We start from the raw sequence: 14,566 nt of genomic DNA on the forward strand, positions 1-14,566 counted from the left end.
CCATTCGGGGCGGCCGGTAAAAACAGTTAATCAATAATCAGAAACAAGCTGTGCAAGAAGTTAGCTTCTGTTAATAAGCTGAATCAGCGAGGATTCCGATACCATTTTTAAGGTAACAAAATGCGGTATTGTTTCGGTCTTCTCTGCTGTGTGTAGTTATGCTTCGTATGCAGCGCAAGCCCGTATGAAGCTTTGATGTGGGTATCTGGCACATTTCATATTCATTTGGAAAGACACCGTGACTCTCAGTCATTTTGTCGTTGGAGAAATCAGCTCTGGTACTCTGGTTCTTCAAGATGTCAGAGGGGACTCGGTTTAATGCGCAGGCTGCTTTAGAGCTGCCGTTGGGACAGCGAGAGAGCTTGCCTTTGATCTCCATCAGACCAGCAGTCTCAGCCATCTAAGGCATGCCGCGTTTCTCAATTCGCCTGGGGCGTGTTCTAGCGCCCGGCGCGGTGGCCCGTCATCCCCTGCAGCGCACTCTTCTGACAAGCTGTCAACCCAGGCTCGTCGTATCGAAGGTCCCGATCTGGCCGGCGGCACGCACTCTTGCCGGCGTGGCCGCCATGAGTGTGGCGCAGCGCCGCCGGTCTCCGGGGGCGTCCTCCGGCTGGATCAGCGCCGGCGTGTCCACTGGTCGGCCGGTGGAGCTCTCGCCCCCCGTAGTGATGTAGCTCGCCGAGCTGCGGTGGGGCTGGGGCTGGGGCTTGACGCGCCTACTGGTCGACTGGTGCAGTTCTCGCTCCCCCTAGTGATGTAGCTCGCCGAGCTGCGGTGGGGCTGGGGCCTGACACGTCCACTGACCGTCTTGTTGGTCTGTGGACCTGTTGCCCCTTCGGTGGAGGTGGCCGTTGTAATTTGCTGATCTGTGTTAAAAGCTCTGGGGTCCCATAAGCCGTTCTGCGTGTCGTGTCGGATTGAAACAGCGCGAGGCGTACTGCCTCATTTGGAAGAATGTTGGGGTGGCATGTGGAATTCTACACGGGTTTCCGGCCGGCTCTTTGGCCGCTGGGCACTTAGATGAACCTGGTTTCATTAGTTGCCAAGCTTTGCGGGACGATGCGTGTCGCACAAATGTTATACATCTTGCAAAGGGATTTAAAAGACCCATCGCAATCAGAGGCAACAACCGTCGCAGAGGCGACGATGCAGGTGAAGAAATCCAAGTTGACGTCTCCAAGAAGAGTCGGTTAAAGTGTCCACAACACTCGCCAGCCCACCGCGCAGTAGCCCAGCCGGCGGCGGCAGTGCGCCGCCGGTGCGCGGCCTCAGTGGCAGCCGCAGGCCGCGCCTGATCGGGTGGCGACCGGGTCGCCGCCTCCGGCCGGCCAGCCAATCACGGCGGACGCCGGACGCCATCGAAGGGCGCGACTCCATTATAGGTGACTGAATTAACCCAGACCGCGCGCCCGGTGACATGAATATTATTTGCTGCCGCTGACAGCTGAATTCAACTCTGTTATATTTTCGAGAGGCCCTCCAGCCCAATCGTTCGGGCCGTCGGTAGGGGCGAGCGGGCGCCGAGCCGCCGCGCCAATATCGCCCCAACGCGCCGCCTCTGGAGTGGCTTCAAGAGGCAGGGTGGCGCCGCGCGAGAGGAAGGGTCATTCGACGGCCGGCTAGCGCGGCAGATTGAGCGCTGTCGCCGCGGCCGACGCGGGGTTTGTATTGAGAATGGGGTGCAGGCGGGTTGGTAATTCGGCTTGGGTCGCCGCCCGCCGCCCCGGGGAAGCCGCGGCGGCGGAGGATCGCTGCCGGACCACGCCGCGGCGGCGGTCGCTCGTGCAGGCCGAGCGGTGGCCGGACCACGCCGCGGCGGCGGTCGCTCGTGCATGCCGAGCGGTGGCCGGACCCGCGCGGCGGCGGGGGATCGCTGCCGGACCACGCCGTGGTGGCGGTCGCTCGTGCAGGCCGAGCGGTGGCCGGACCACGCCGCGCTGGCGGTCGCTCGTGCAGGCCGAGCGGTGGCCGGACGTGCGCGGCGGCGATGGCATCGGCTCGGCCGTCAGCTCGAGTGGTGAGCGACTCTGCGCTCTGTAGGCGGATGCATTCATGACATGGGTGCCGCTGCAGCGGCTTTTCATTTCGCTCCAACCTTTGGCGTTGTGAAGGGTGGTTATGAATTGCAAGGCGGTAGCGGGCATTGGTGATGAGTTAAGAGCTTTGGGCCTCCACCTGACCCGACCGTGGCAGTCAGCGCGAGTTTGTGGATCAGACGGGCCCAGGGCGCTTCATCGAGATCCGCAACTGAGTTTTCGTGGTATTCTCAGTGCGCATGTGATATTTGATTTTTGAAAGTACTGTGGCAGATAACATGCAGTTGTAGTTATTGATGGCGTGCTCACGCCATATACTCACACTATCACGGAAAATTGGGGGGTCTCAACACATTCGCACAAGCGTTTCGTCGCACAATTGTAAACTTATCAGTGATTCTGGTGCTTTCACTAACATGCAAGGCAACTTGTCATGCTGCAGATATTCTCATCGGGTGGTGATGCCGGAAATCGTCCGAGATAACATTCAAGCGACTACACCTAACAAAAAGTTTTCCAGCTTGAGCTTTATGTAACAGATGAAACTTATGATTATAAAAGCAGTTCTTCAGTTCCATCAAGACAATACCGTGCATATTTTTCCGGTTTTGTCTTTGACTGTAACGTTGCCATTTTCACCCTACTGGACCCGTGTTGAGGCCAAACAAAATTTTGTATGTGACAATAATTGGCAGAATCATCGTCACATATAGAACAATTGCCAGTTAAAAGAAATCCCACAACCAACTTATGATCGCAGGCTCTATCTTTCTGCGCATGATTTGAAAATTCGTTCGTAGAGTTGCTCAATCTTTGAATCAGTCCTGCCTGGGCGGTGACTCCACGCGGTGACTGATGACCTGCCCGGCGCCACCTCTGTTGGCCGGGGCCAGAGTGCGGCGAGACTACAGACCGCCGGGGCGAGGCGCCACGCAACCCTGCAGAGCGCTGGGCTCCTTCTGTCGGGGAGAGGCGCCACGTAATCCAGCAGAGCGCTGGGCTCCTTCTGTCGGGGAGAGGCGCCACGTAATCCAGCAGAGCGCTGGGCTCCTTCTGTCGGGGAGAGGCGCCACGCAACCCTGCAGAGCGCTGTGCTCGTTCTGCCGGGGCGAGGCGCCACGCAACCCTGCAGAGCGCTGGGCTCCTTCTGTCGGGGAGAGGCGCCACGCAACCCTGCAGAGCGCTGGGCTCCTTCTGTCGGGGAGAGGCGCCACGCAACCCTGCAGAGCGCTGGGCTCCTTCTGTCGGGGAGAGGCGCCACGCAACCCTGGAGAGCGCTGGGCTCCTTCTGTCGGGGAGAGGCGCCACGCAACCCTGCAGAGCGCTGGGCTCCTTCTGTCGGGGAGAGGCGCCACGCAACCCTGCAGAGCGCTGTGCTCCTTCTGTCGGGGAGAGGCGCCACGTAATCCAGCAGAGCGCTGGGCTCCTTCTGTCGGGGAGAGGCGCCACGCAACCCTGCAGAGCGCTGTGCTCGTTCTGCCGGGGCGAGGCGCCACGCAACCCTGCAGAGCGCTGGGCTCCTTCTGTCGGGGAGAGGCGCCACGCAACCCTGCAGAGCGCTGGGCTCCTTCTGTCGGGGAGAGGCGCCACGCAACCCTGCAGAGCGCTGGGCTCCTTCTGTCGGGGAGAGGCGCCACGTAATCCAGCAGGGCGCTGGGCTCCTTCTGTCGGAGAGAGGCGCCACGTAATCCTGCAGAGCGCTGGGCTCCTTCTGTCGGGGAGAGGCGCCACGTAATCCAGCAGAGCGCTGGGCTCCTTCTGTCGGGGAGAGGCGCCACGCAACCCTGCAGAGCGCTGGGCTCCTTCTGTCGGGGAGAGGCGCCACGTAATCCAGCAGAGCGCTGGGCTCCTTCTGTCGGGGAGAGGCGCCACGTAATCCAGCAGAGCGCTGGGCTCCTTCTGTCGGGGAGAGGCGCCACGTAATCCAGCAGAGCGCTGGGCTCCTTCTGTCGGGGCGAGGCGCCACGTAATCCAGCAGAGCGCTGGGCTCCTTCTGTCGGGGAGAGGCGCCACGTAATCCAGCAGAGCGCTGGGCTCCTTCTGTCGGGGCAAGGCGCCACGTAATCCAGCAGAGCGCTGGGCTCCTTCTGTCGGGGCAAGGCGCCACGCCTCTCCCGAGGCGATGCAATATCGGTGCTGTCGAGTCGGTCGAGTCCGCCGGACCGGCCGCCTCGTCCGCCTCTCGCGCCACGCGAGATCAGTGGTGCGGTGCTGCTCCTCGAATTGCGACCGAGGCTATGTACCGTACAGCGCGTGCGGAACGGTGGTTGGGCACCGGCTGTCCTGACCTCGTCTGGGCGGGTAGTCTGCAGTGGTAAAGTTTCCTGTTAGTTTGGGGCTTCAGATCCCAATCTTGAGAAAATTGGGTCAAAGTCGAGGAGAAACCAGTTTTTGTGTTTTGGGGGATATGGCTAGCCATTTAACCTGCTCAGCCCCCCCCCCCCCATTTATTTTGCGGAGCTAGTCCCTGGTGGCCTATATACATTAGCCTGGTCGTCTGTTCATTGCAACGACCCTGTTATGTCAAGGCAAGTCGCGGCAGCTCTGTGTCCTTCGTACCCGATGGTGCTGTTCGGGCCTGGCGTGCCTCGTCCCGTGTTGGTCCGTCGTGTCCCAGCCTTGCATGAGCAGCTTGTATGTTGTCAGATCCCGTCCCGCCCTGCCATAGCATTATCCGCTCCTCACTGTGTTCTGTTATGCCCAGCTTACGTCTTGTGCTGAGCTGTCCCATGCGGTCTCGTCCTGTCCCCGCCAGCCGCACCCGGCGACGGCACAGACCAGTCAGTGCTCGCTCACGGGGCTCGCCGCGGCCCCTCCGCTCCCGCCCTGTAGCGACCTCAGGTCGATGCCGGCTGGTCGCGAGCGGAGCCGGGGTCGTGGTGTCGGCACGCGTGGCGCGCGGAGGCTCGGCGCCCGTCTCCTGGACGACGGCCCGCCCGTGCCGCGAGACTGTCGGCGGGCGGAGTCGCGGACGGACTGTGTCACCGGCGGCCAATCAGCCAGCAGCCCCGGGAACTGACTGTTCTGGTGCTGTCACGACACATCAGCGTCGTTTGGGAGGGGGAGGGGGAGGGCTGGAGCGTGGCATACAGCCAGGCGGACGCAGGGAACTTTAGTTGCGGGGATGTAGCTGCCACCGCGATCGCCGGCCTGGAGAATATGTCACGTCCCAACCTCAGGCCATGGGGAGGTGGTGTACTCGGACTTGAGCGGTCAGTCTCTCCCTGACCGTGACGTCAGGATGGCACCGTCCGGTGGCGGCGGCGCACTCTGACCTCTCCCTGACCGTGACGTGAGGACGGCACCGTCCGGTGGCGGCGGCGCGCGCGCAGTCCTGTCACCGGCATGTCCAGGCGCCGGTAATATCTGGCAATAACCGGTAAGCTGGTTAGTCGCGCGCCGCTGCGTTTATGAGCTTGTGCGGCGGCGCGCACCGGGATTGATCCGGTGGTGGGGGCGGACGGAGCCTCGCTCGGCGCGCTCGCTGCTCCCCGGAGGACCGGTCGGCCGCCGCCCGTCTCCCGGCTGGTGCCGCTCGAGCCCGTCACCTGTCTGCGCCGCCGGCCTCACAGCGATAGCGGCCGAGGACATGCACTGGCTTCTGCGGCGTTGTGCGGCGTGCCTGTACATTGTGGGCGTCGGGCACAGCACGCTCATCGTGTAACAACTGCGTCGGAAGTGTGACGCAGTTGCTACGCGGTGTCCTCACACTTCGTCAGGGCACAGGCGCTGTGTGGCCGCCCTCGGTATTGAGCGCCGAACGGAACAGAATGCTGGCGGTGCGTGGGCTGACTGGCTGAAGCACCGCTCCGACTTCGTCGGGCGCAGTGTCGGCGGGGCGGGGCTCGCGCCCGCGGAGACCGCGCCCCGCGTCGACGACGCCGTCAGTGAATTACATTCAGTCCCGGGCCGCCAGCGGTTTTCGAGTGCCGGCGTCTCCAATTGTGCCGGAGCTAGGTCTGCGCTTTGGCGCTTGGCGCGCGGGCCCGGGGTCTCCCCTGCAGGAGTCGAGCGCGGCGTGGTGAACCCAGAAGTGTCCATCGGGTGTAGATGACGTCACGTTGCACTGATGAGCGTCCCGCAAACCGCTTCGATTGTGTGTGTGTGGGACCATATGGGAGGGAGGAGCGTGCGTGGGTCATGATTCTGCCGGGTCGTGTATTGCCTAAAAGTTTCAGACGTATACTGTAAGTGGATTTGCGTCAACGCATTCCCAGCTCCAAAAGCATTCTGCGGCACTTTAGCGGCCAGCAGACGCGCTTCGCGTTGTGATTGATGATGGTCTGAGTCGTGCATTCGGTCACGCTGGGTACAGAGGAAAAAGACAGCCTCGAAAGAAAGACTCACACCAAATGCGTCAGACAGAGTTCTTGCATGGCGTCCAAAGAGGCAGCCGCTTGCGTAGGGCGCATCTGATGAGGCCGGACGGCAAGGTTATGCGCGCGGTCACGACGAGTCAACGCCGTCGTCGTTCTGGCCGACCGCTGAGAGCTGGACGACGAAAGACTGCACTGGACTTGCGTAGAATCCGTACTGGACGCGTCGAATCTGGTGTTCATCTCTGATGAGCACATGGCGAGCACGCGGCCGCGCCGTGACCCAGCCGCACGTGTCGTTGCGTGGGAGGCATCTGCCGGGCATTGACCTTCAGAGAGCTAGAGCGTCAGTCTCGCCCCCCCCCCCCCTCTCCCCCGAGCCGTGCGGGTCTCAAACGGAGGGCGCCGCGCGAGTGTCGGGCCGCCCAGCACACCCCGCGCCTGGCTCCCCCAGCCGGGATTGGGGCTCGCCGCAGCGGTTACTGGTCTGGTGCTGACCGGTGGTGCTGACGCGCTGGTCCGCTGCGTTACAGATGGCGGCCGCGGTGGTCGGGGCGGCTACCAGGCGGACGGCCGGCAGTCAGGCTATTCCAGCCGGGTATGTGTCACGGGCCGTAGCGCGCCGCTCGTCGTGCCCGTACATACCGCCGCCTGTACTGTGTGTTACTGTGCTGTACCCTTCTGTGCTGTGGTCTACTGTACTGTGCTTCGCTGTCCTGTACTGTGCGTTACTCTGCTGTACCCTACTGTGCTGTGATCTTCCGTATTGTGCTGCGCCGTCTGTATTTCAGTATATTGTATTGGACTGCACTTGGCTGCGATGCATTTTACTACATTACCCTGAGCTGCACTGTACTGTTATGTACTGTACTGTGTCGTGCTGTACTGCGTTGCACTCCATCGCACTGCACTGAACTGTACGGTGCTGCATTGCACTACGCTGCGCTACACTACACTGTACTACGCTGCACGGCACTGCGCCGCATGTCACTACACTGTGCTGCACTGCACTGCACTTTACTGCACTGCACCGTACTGTACTGCGCTGCACTGCGCCGTACTGTTCTGTACTGTGCTGCACTGTACTGTTCCGCGCTGTGCTGTACTGCAGTGGGTGCCCTGCGAACCAAAGGACGAAAAAGTGCAAAGTGCAAAGACACCAGGCTGCGTTGCTGACGCCCTTCATCCGCGTCCCGATCACATTGTATTGTGTTGAACAGCGTCGTGTCGTGTTGTCGAGTAGTTCGGGGCCGTCACGGTTGTCGCCGTCGGTCTGTGGGTGGGCTGCCTCTCAGCCGCTGGCTGCCCTGCCTCTTCTGTCGCCCCTCGAGACATGCGCTGGGCATTGCTGACGTGAATGACACGTGTCCAGCGTGCCTACGCCGGCCACCGGGCCATTGGTGGGCCGCCGCGCGCCGAGCACCCTCCCGCCCGGCCGCCGTCACGTGCCGTCGTTTCGTGACAGCTGGCGGTCACGGTGCCGACGCGGTTTCAGGACCAGCGGTACAGCCCGTACGGCAGCCCGCCGGGTCACCGCGGCGGCTACCAGACGGGCGCGTACAACGGCGCGGCCCAGGGCGGCTACCGCTCCCAGGGCCAGGCCGCGCACGGCGGCTACAGCACGCATGGCGGCGGCTACGGCTCGGGCCGCGGCGGCGGCGGCTACAGCACGGGCGGCTATGGCTCCGGCGGCGGCGGCGGCGGCGGCTACAGCTCGGGCGCACGCGGCGGCTACAGCACCTCCAGCCCGGCGGCCGGCTACCGGACGGCCGGGCCGGGCTCGGGACGTGACCGGGGCGGCGCCGGCTCCGGCCGCGGCCAGGGCTACAGCGCCAGCTCCGGCGGCCGCTACGGCCAGGGCGGCGGCGGCGGCGGCGGCGGGAGCTATCGCGGCTACAGGACCTGATGCGGGCCAGCTGGCCCCGGGTGCTGGCGACGCAGGCTTGTAGCTAGGAGAAAAGCGGGCTTTTCCGCAGAAAGGAATTTTACAGAGTCGGTCTGCCCATGTTGTAATGGATGTTTGTGGCGATGACATCTGGTGGGCTTGTCCGCCACATGTGGAGCACAGGTGCCGGACCTGACCAGAAAGCGTGAGCGGGTCAAACACAGCGTCCCGTGCAGTGTGACGTCATACTGTCAGATCGCATCTGAAGAGGATCGCATCAGGGCCGATCGCATCGCATCGCATCAGGGCCGACCCCTCCCCGTCTCGGATCGTAACGTTCCGGGCCGGCGGGGTTCGAAAGAGAGAGATGTCTGTAGACGATGTTGATCGCATCATCGGCTCTGTGACGTTGTGGTGATGCTCCGTTTTTACCGTGCCGCCGTCCGCGGTCGCCATCCCATTTGTTAGCTGCGACACAGCGTCAGGCTGCGCTGTGCGTCATCGCATCGCATCATCGCTCGACCGCACCAATAAACAGACGACTTTCCACCAGCCCCGGCTTTTCGTCGCGTCCGCGCGCTGAGACGCTGGTCGCCGGCGGGACCCCGGTGCGCGACATCTGCGCGTCGCCCGGTACCGGCGGGCGCGAGAGATGCTATCGGGCCACGCTCCGGCCCGGCCGCGGTGCCGCCCGTGCAGTCATTATTCAACGCCAAATTAGAGCTATTAGGGCCAAACAAAGCGTGAGTCGGACGGGCGCGCACTTCGTTTGATGGGCTCAATGAGGTCCCCTCGCTGGGATGTGATGGGGCTGGGGCTGGGCCGACCCAGTTCAATCCGCGGACTGCTCTCGTTCGCGCTGTTCGGACCACTCATCCACTGGCGCCGTTATCGGTATTGTGTTTGCGCATGCTGTCCGTTTTATGCGCCCATGAAATCGTGGCCAAATCCGTCTTGCTTGCGGCGTCTGCAGTGAGGTATTCGTTAACCTAGCTGTTGGTTTTATGGTTGTTTGCGCGCAGGATTCAGATTTCGGCTGCTGGGTTTTGATCTGTATTTTAAACTTGTCTTGAGACACTGATCTCATAATCGTTGTGAGAAATTTTGCCGAGTGGCTTGCACGGATGACTTTGGGCCCATCAGCTCAGTTACACTGAACTACACCGTTCCTGGCATTCCAACCCGACCCCGACTAACGCCCCCGTCTGGCGGAGGCTGTCTCCTCCTCCGCCCCAGGTGCGCTCCCCGTCTCCGTCCCAGATGAGTGCTCGGGTCTCTGAGCGTCGGCCGGCCGACAGCGGACCGCTCCCCGTCCGATCACACGGCCGCTGCGCCGATTGAGCGGCGCGGCGGGAGTCCAGTCTACGATCGGGCCGCCCCCCCCCCCCTCCCCTCCCCCTCCTCTTCCCCTCCCCGCTCGCCGGCCGCGCTGAAAGGGATGAGCAAAGCCAACATTGGCTGTTGCCGCGGCGGCGGGACGGCGCGGACGGCTGGGGTGAGGAGCTGGCGATATAGGAGCCGGTACTGCCGGTACCGACGGTGAAGCGCTGTAGGAGCTGGAGCCACTGTACTGATGGTGAAGCGCTGTAGGAGCTGGAGCCATTGTCGGTACCGACGGTGAAGCGCTGTAGGAGCCGGATCCACTGCCGGTACCGATGGTGAAGCGCTGTAGGAGCTGGAGCCACTGCCGGTACCGATGGTGAAGCGCTGTAGGAGCTGGAGCCACTGTCTGTACCGATGGTGAAGCGCTGTAGGAGCTGGAGCCGCTGTCGGTACCGATGGCGAGGCTGCTCCTCTCGGCGACGGCGCGCGAGCACGGCCGGGGCCAGGGACCGAACGCTGCAGTAGCTGGAGCAGCTGCCGGTACCGATGGCAAGGCTGCTCCTCTCGGCGTCGTCCTGCACTATACGCCCACGTTCTGAGTCAGACGTGGAAGATCAAAGTTGAGATGCTGGGGTCCGCGCAACCTGTCATGTTGCCTCAACCAGACTTCCTGACGTACGTGTTAGAATGCAGTTAGCATACAGCACACAACGCTCGGCCCAAATTGGCATAACTTTGATTAGTTATTAAAAAAGTTAATGCGGCTTAATACTGAGTGAGTCTGAACGTCGATATGCGCAGCCACGAAGTTTCGGCAATGCGTTTCCAGTTCTGCACTGCAAACAGCGCAAAAAGTACTCCCTGCTGTCTTGAAGAGGGCGGCGGGTATGCCCAGAGGCCAGACGGCTCATCCCTAATGTCAGGCCGGTCGCGTCATCCGAGGACGGGGAATCGAACGGTAATGCTGATTTTGGGCTCATTATGCGCACCACAATTCGCCGAACGCCAAAATCCAGAACTATGGTAAGATTTTTCCTCAATCCGCAGCATGAGACAGGCCGTCTCTACCGGTGTTGCGTGTCGTCGCGCCATTAATTCGGTAGGTACCTGGTACGGACACTAGCGGTGCATAGCGTTACGTATGCGGTTCAGAGTAGTTAGAGCTTTTTATGTCATTAGGACGTCTACCAAATATATATAATATATACATATATATCTGTATATGTATATGTATATATATATATATATATACATATGTATATATATATATATATATATATATATATATATATATATATATATATATATATATATATATATATATATGAGGTTATTGGTATTTGAGGAAAGTTCTTTCATCACAACGCTCAAAGGATGCCGTCACCGGTGTCAAATCCAGGAGCATGCTGCCTCAGTCAACATAAACGCATAGAAGATTCATCCATGCAGCTGACTAGGGCTCTCACAGGGCTCTCGTCCGCGCCCGTCAAAAAAGCTAGCCGGCACTAGACCGCTGGACCAGCTGCACAGCCGCACAGCGAAAGGACTCCTCGAGCCGGGCCGTGCCTGAGCACCTGCCGCCGCGCGCGTAACAGGTCATCAGTGCAGCCGGGGGGTGGTCGGTCGGGCCTCCCTGCCGATTCGCCTCGTTAGGGGCTCTCGTGTCACGTTCCAGGCTCGCCGCCGGCCGCCGCGGGCAACGCGCGCCGACGAGCTGCCGGTGCGGGTGAGGGTGTGCGGCCGTAGCCCACGGAGCGGGGAGCGGGGAGGCGTGCGGCCGCAGCTCACGGAGCGGGGAGCAGGGCGGCGTGCGGCCGTAGCCCACGGAGCGGGGAGCGGGGCGGCGTGCGGCCGCTGCTCACGGAGCGGGGAGCGGGCCGGCGTGGGGCCGTTGCTCACGGAGCGGGGAGCGGGGCGGCGTGCGGCCGTTGCTCACGGAGCGGGGAGCGGGGCGGCGTGCGGCCGCAGCTCACGGAGCGGGGAGCGGGGCGGCGTGCGGCCGTTGCTCACAGAGCGGGGAGCGGGGCGGCGTGCGGCCGTTGCTCACGGAGCGGGGAGCGGGGCGGCGTGCGGCCGCAGTTCACGGGGCGGGGAGCGGGGCGGTGTGCGGCCGCAGCCCACGGAGCAAAGGAGCGGAGCGGTGTGCGGCCGCAGCTCACGGAGCGGGGAGCGGGCCGGCGTGCGGCCGCTGCTCACGGAGCAGGGGAGCGGGCCGGCGTGCGGCCGCAGCTCACGGAGCAGGGGAGCGGGGCGGCGACGACACGGGCCGAAACGAGGCAGAGGAGCGGGTTGGTGACGACACGGGCCGAAACAGAGCGGGGCAGCGGGCCGGCTGTTGCCGGTAGTCTGACGGCGAGGGCTCGTTCCACCAGCGACAGTTCCCTAATAACTCGCGGACCATCCCGCTACGTGGGGCTCTCACCATGCTGCCCAGCCATTCTTTTGCGCCGTGGAAATCCTCAGGTCTGAAATCCCTTTGCACTTATAAGATCGTAATTATAATGTCACACTTTTCCATGAACCCAATGTACGTCGCGCCACTCATCCTTTTGTGGAACGCCAGCGACTGCAGAGATCATTAACGCTCAAGGGCCATGGCTCAATCGGGGTTCGATCCCGGGCTTCCCACGAGAGAGGGGAGTGCGCTAACCACTCGGCCATTACGCCCCCCGGTCACACTGGCTGTGGCTGTATGTGCCTTAGTAATCGTATGCTGTTTTTGCGGGAGTTGAGCTGGTGTCGGCATTGCACACAGCGAGGCCCCTGTCATCATCATCGTCACTGTCACCGTGCCAATGCCTGCCTTGTCGATCCGATCACACCTTGGCACACGCAACGCGATTTGACGCAAACGTTCGAATCTGTTCGTTCGTCCGTACGCTCCGGCTGGGAATCAGCTGGCCGCTCTAGCCCGCCGTACGCGTTGCGAATAGCGAACAGATGCGTAACTAGCAAGGGTGTAATTTACTATTCAGTTGGGAACTATCCAAACGCTTGCGTTTGAGATGAAAGTGAGCCAGATCCGGTGAGAAGCACGTTTTTGATGCATTTTGAATGTAGGTTTACTGTCGTTCTCTGCTCAATTCCCCAAGTTGTTTTACGAAACTGCACCCCTGGTAGTCCGTAGTTACCAACCCACATGGTGCAAAAGGCTATCAGAAGCACGGTAGTGGCATTGCAACACCAGCGGGGGAACATAAGCTTTGTAGCGGATTAGTGTTGGACGGGACGTGAAGGGACTTGTGACGTAACACACGTCATGATGGCTCAAGCGAGCATTATTCATCACGTTAGCGATGGGAATGGAGCGTGCACCAACTGGATGGATATTTATGCAATATCAGGTGTTATTTTTCATAAACGCTCCGTTTCCACATATGTTGTGCACTTGACGACAAGTATCCGACGCGGGACATCTAGGCTGCTGTATCTCTGGGCCTCTGTTCCTATAGCTATGTCTGGGAGTCGCTGTCCCTCAAGCCGTATCTCCAAGCTGTAGCCAGACGGTTGTGTTTCGGAGCCGTTGTCCCTCAAGCTGTGTCTCCAAGCTGTAGCCAGGCAGTTTGCGCCTGGGAGTCGCTGTCTCTCCAGCTGTGTCTCCGAGCTGTAGCCAGACAGTTGCGTCTGGGGGTCGCTGTCCCTCCAGCTGTGTCTCCGAGCTGTAGCCAGACATTTGCATCGGAAGTCGCTGTCCTGCATCTGTGTGCCGTCGCTTTCTGGCCGAGTGCAATTGCGTCCCGAAGCCGCTGCCCCCCCCCCCCCCCCCCACTGTGTCCCAGAGCTCCTGTCCCGTCAGGTTTGTCTCAGATCCTGCTGTTGTGTCCCGGAAGCCGGTCGCTGCCCCCCGCAGGACCGTTGGTGCTGCCTCGAGGACTTTCGTTACACGCGCGAATCGGTTGTTGCGCCACGGGGCCAACCACTCAGGTCGTCGTGTCTCTGATCCCGGCCGTTGTGTCTCGGATGCGGCTGTCGTGTCTTTCGATCCAATCTTGTCGTGTCTCGGATCTGGCCGTCGGGTCTCGGATTAACGCGAGCCGTGCGTATCTCTTGCCCACGGCCGTCGGTGTCTCGGAGCCCGGCGGTCCTGCCTCTGACCCTGGCCGTCGTTGTCTCGGAGCACGGCAGCCGTGCCTCTGACCCCCGGCCGTCGTGTCTCGGAGCCCGGCGGCCGTGGCCTCTGACCCTGTCCGTCGTGTCTCGGAGCCGGCGGCCGTGCCTCTGGCCCCGGCCGTCGTGTCTCGGAGCCCGGCAGGTCGTTGCCTCTGACCCGGCGTCGTGTCTCGGGGCCCGGCGGTCGTGTCTCCTAGATCTGGTCGGCCCGTCTCTGATCCCGGCCGTTGTGTCTCGGATCCGGCTGTCGTGTCTCGGGGCCCGGTGCGGTGGTGGTGGCTCTGACCCCGGTCGTTGTGTCTCGGACCTGGCTGTCGTGTCTCGTCTCAGGCCGGCCTATCCTCTAACCCCCGGCCGTCGTGATTCGGGGTCGCGGCGGTCGTGTCTCGAATCCCGGCCATCGTGTCTCGGATCCGGCTGTCGTATCTCTGATCCCAGCCGTCGTGTCTCGGATCTGGTCGGCCTGTCTCTGATCCCGGCCGTTGTGTCTCGGATCCGGCTGTCGTGTCTCGGATCTGATCACCCTATCTCTGATCCCGGCCGTTGTGTCTCGGATCCCGCTGTCGTGTCTCGGGGTCCGGCCGACCCGTCTCGGAGTCCGGTCGTAGCATCTCCGAGCCAGACCACGGCGTTTCTCGAGGCCGCTGCGTGGCGAGGGACGACCCTGTCGTGTTGACTGAGGTGACGGTGGGAGCCGCCCCTCCCTCAAACACGGCTGCCCCGGCCCAGCAGCCCTGGACGGACCCGGGACCCGGCGCTCCGGCCCCGCGTCCAGCCGACAGGCCGGGTAAACTGGTGTGCGATATGGGTCGGACGCCGCTCCGACCAACCGCCTTTCGGGACTTTGTACCGCGGGAACATGAATAGCCGAAGTCAGCTGCCTGCGTCTGTAGACT

The sequence above is a fragment of the Pollicipes pollicipes genome, unplaced genomic scaffold (genome assembly GCF_011947565.3).
Source record: "Pollicipes pollicipes isolate AB1234 unplaced genomic scaffold, Ppol_2.1 Scaffold_2555;HRSCAF=2994_pilon_pilon_pilon, whole genome shotgun sequence".
In the NCBI taxonomy this organism is placed as follows: Eukaryota; Metazoa; Arthropoda; class Thecostraca; order Pollicipedomorpha; family Pollicipedidae; genus Pollicipes; species Pollicipes pollicipes.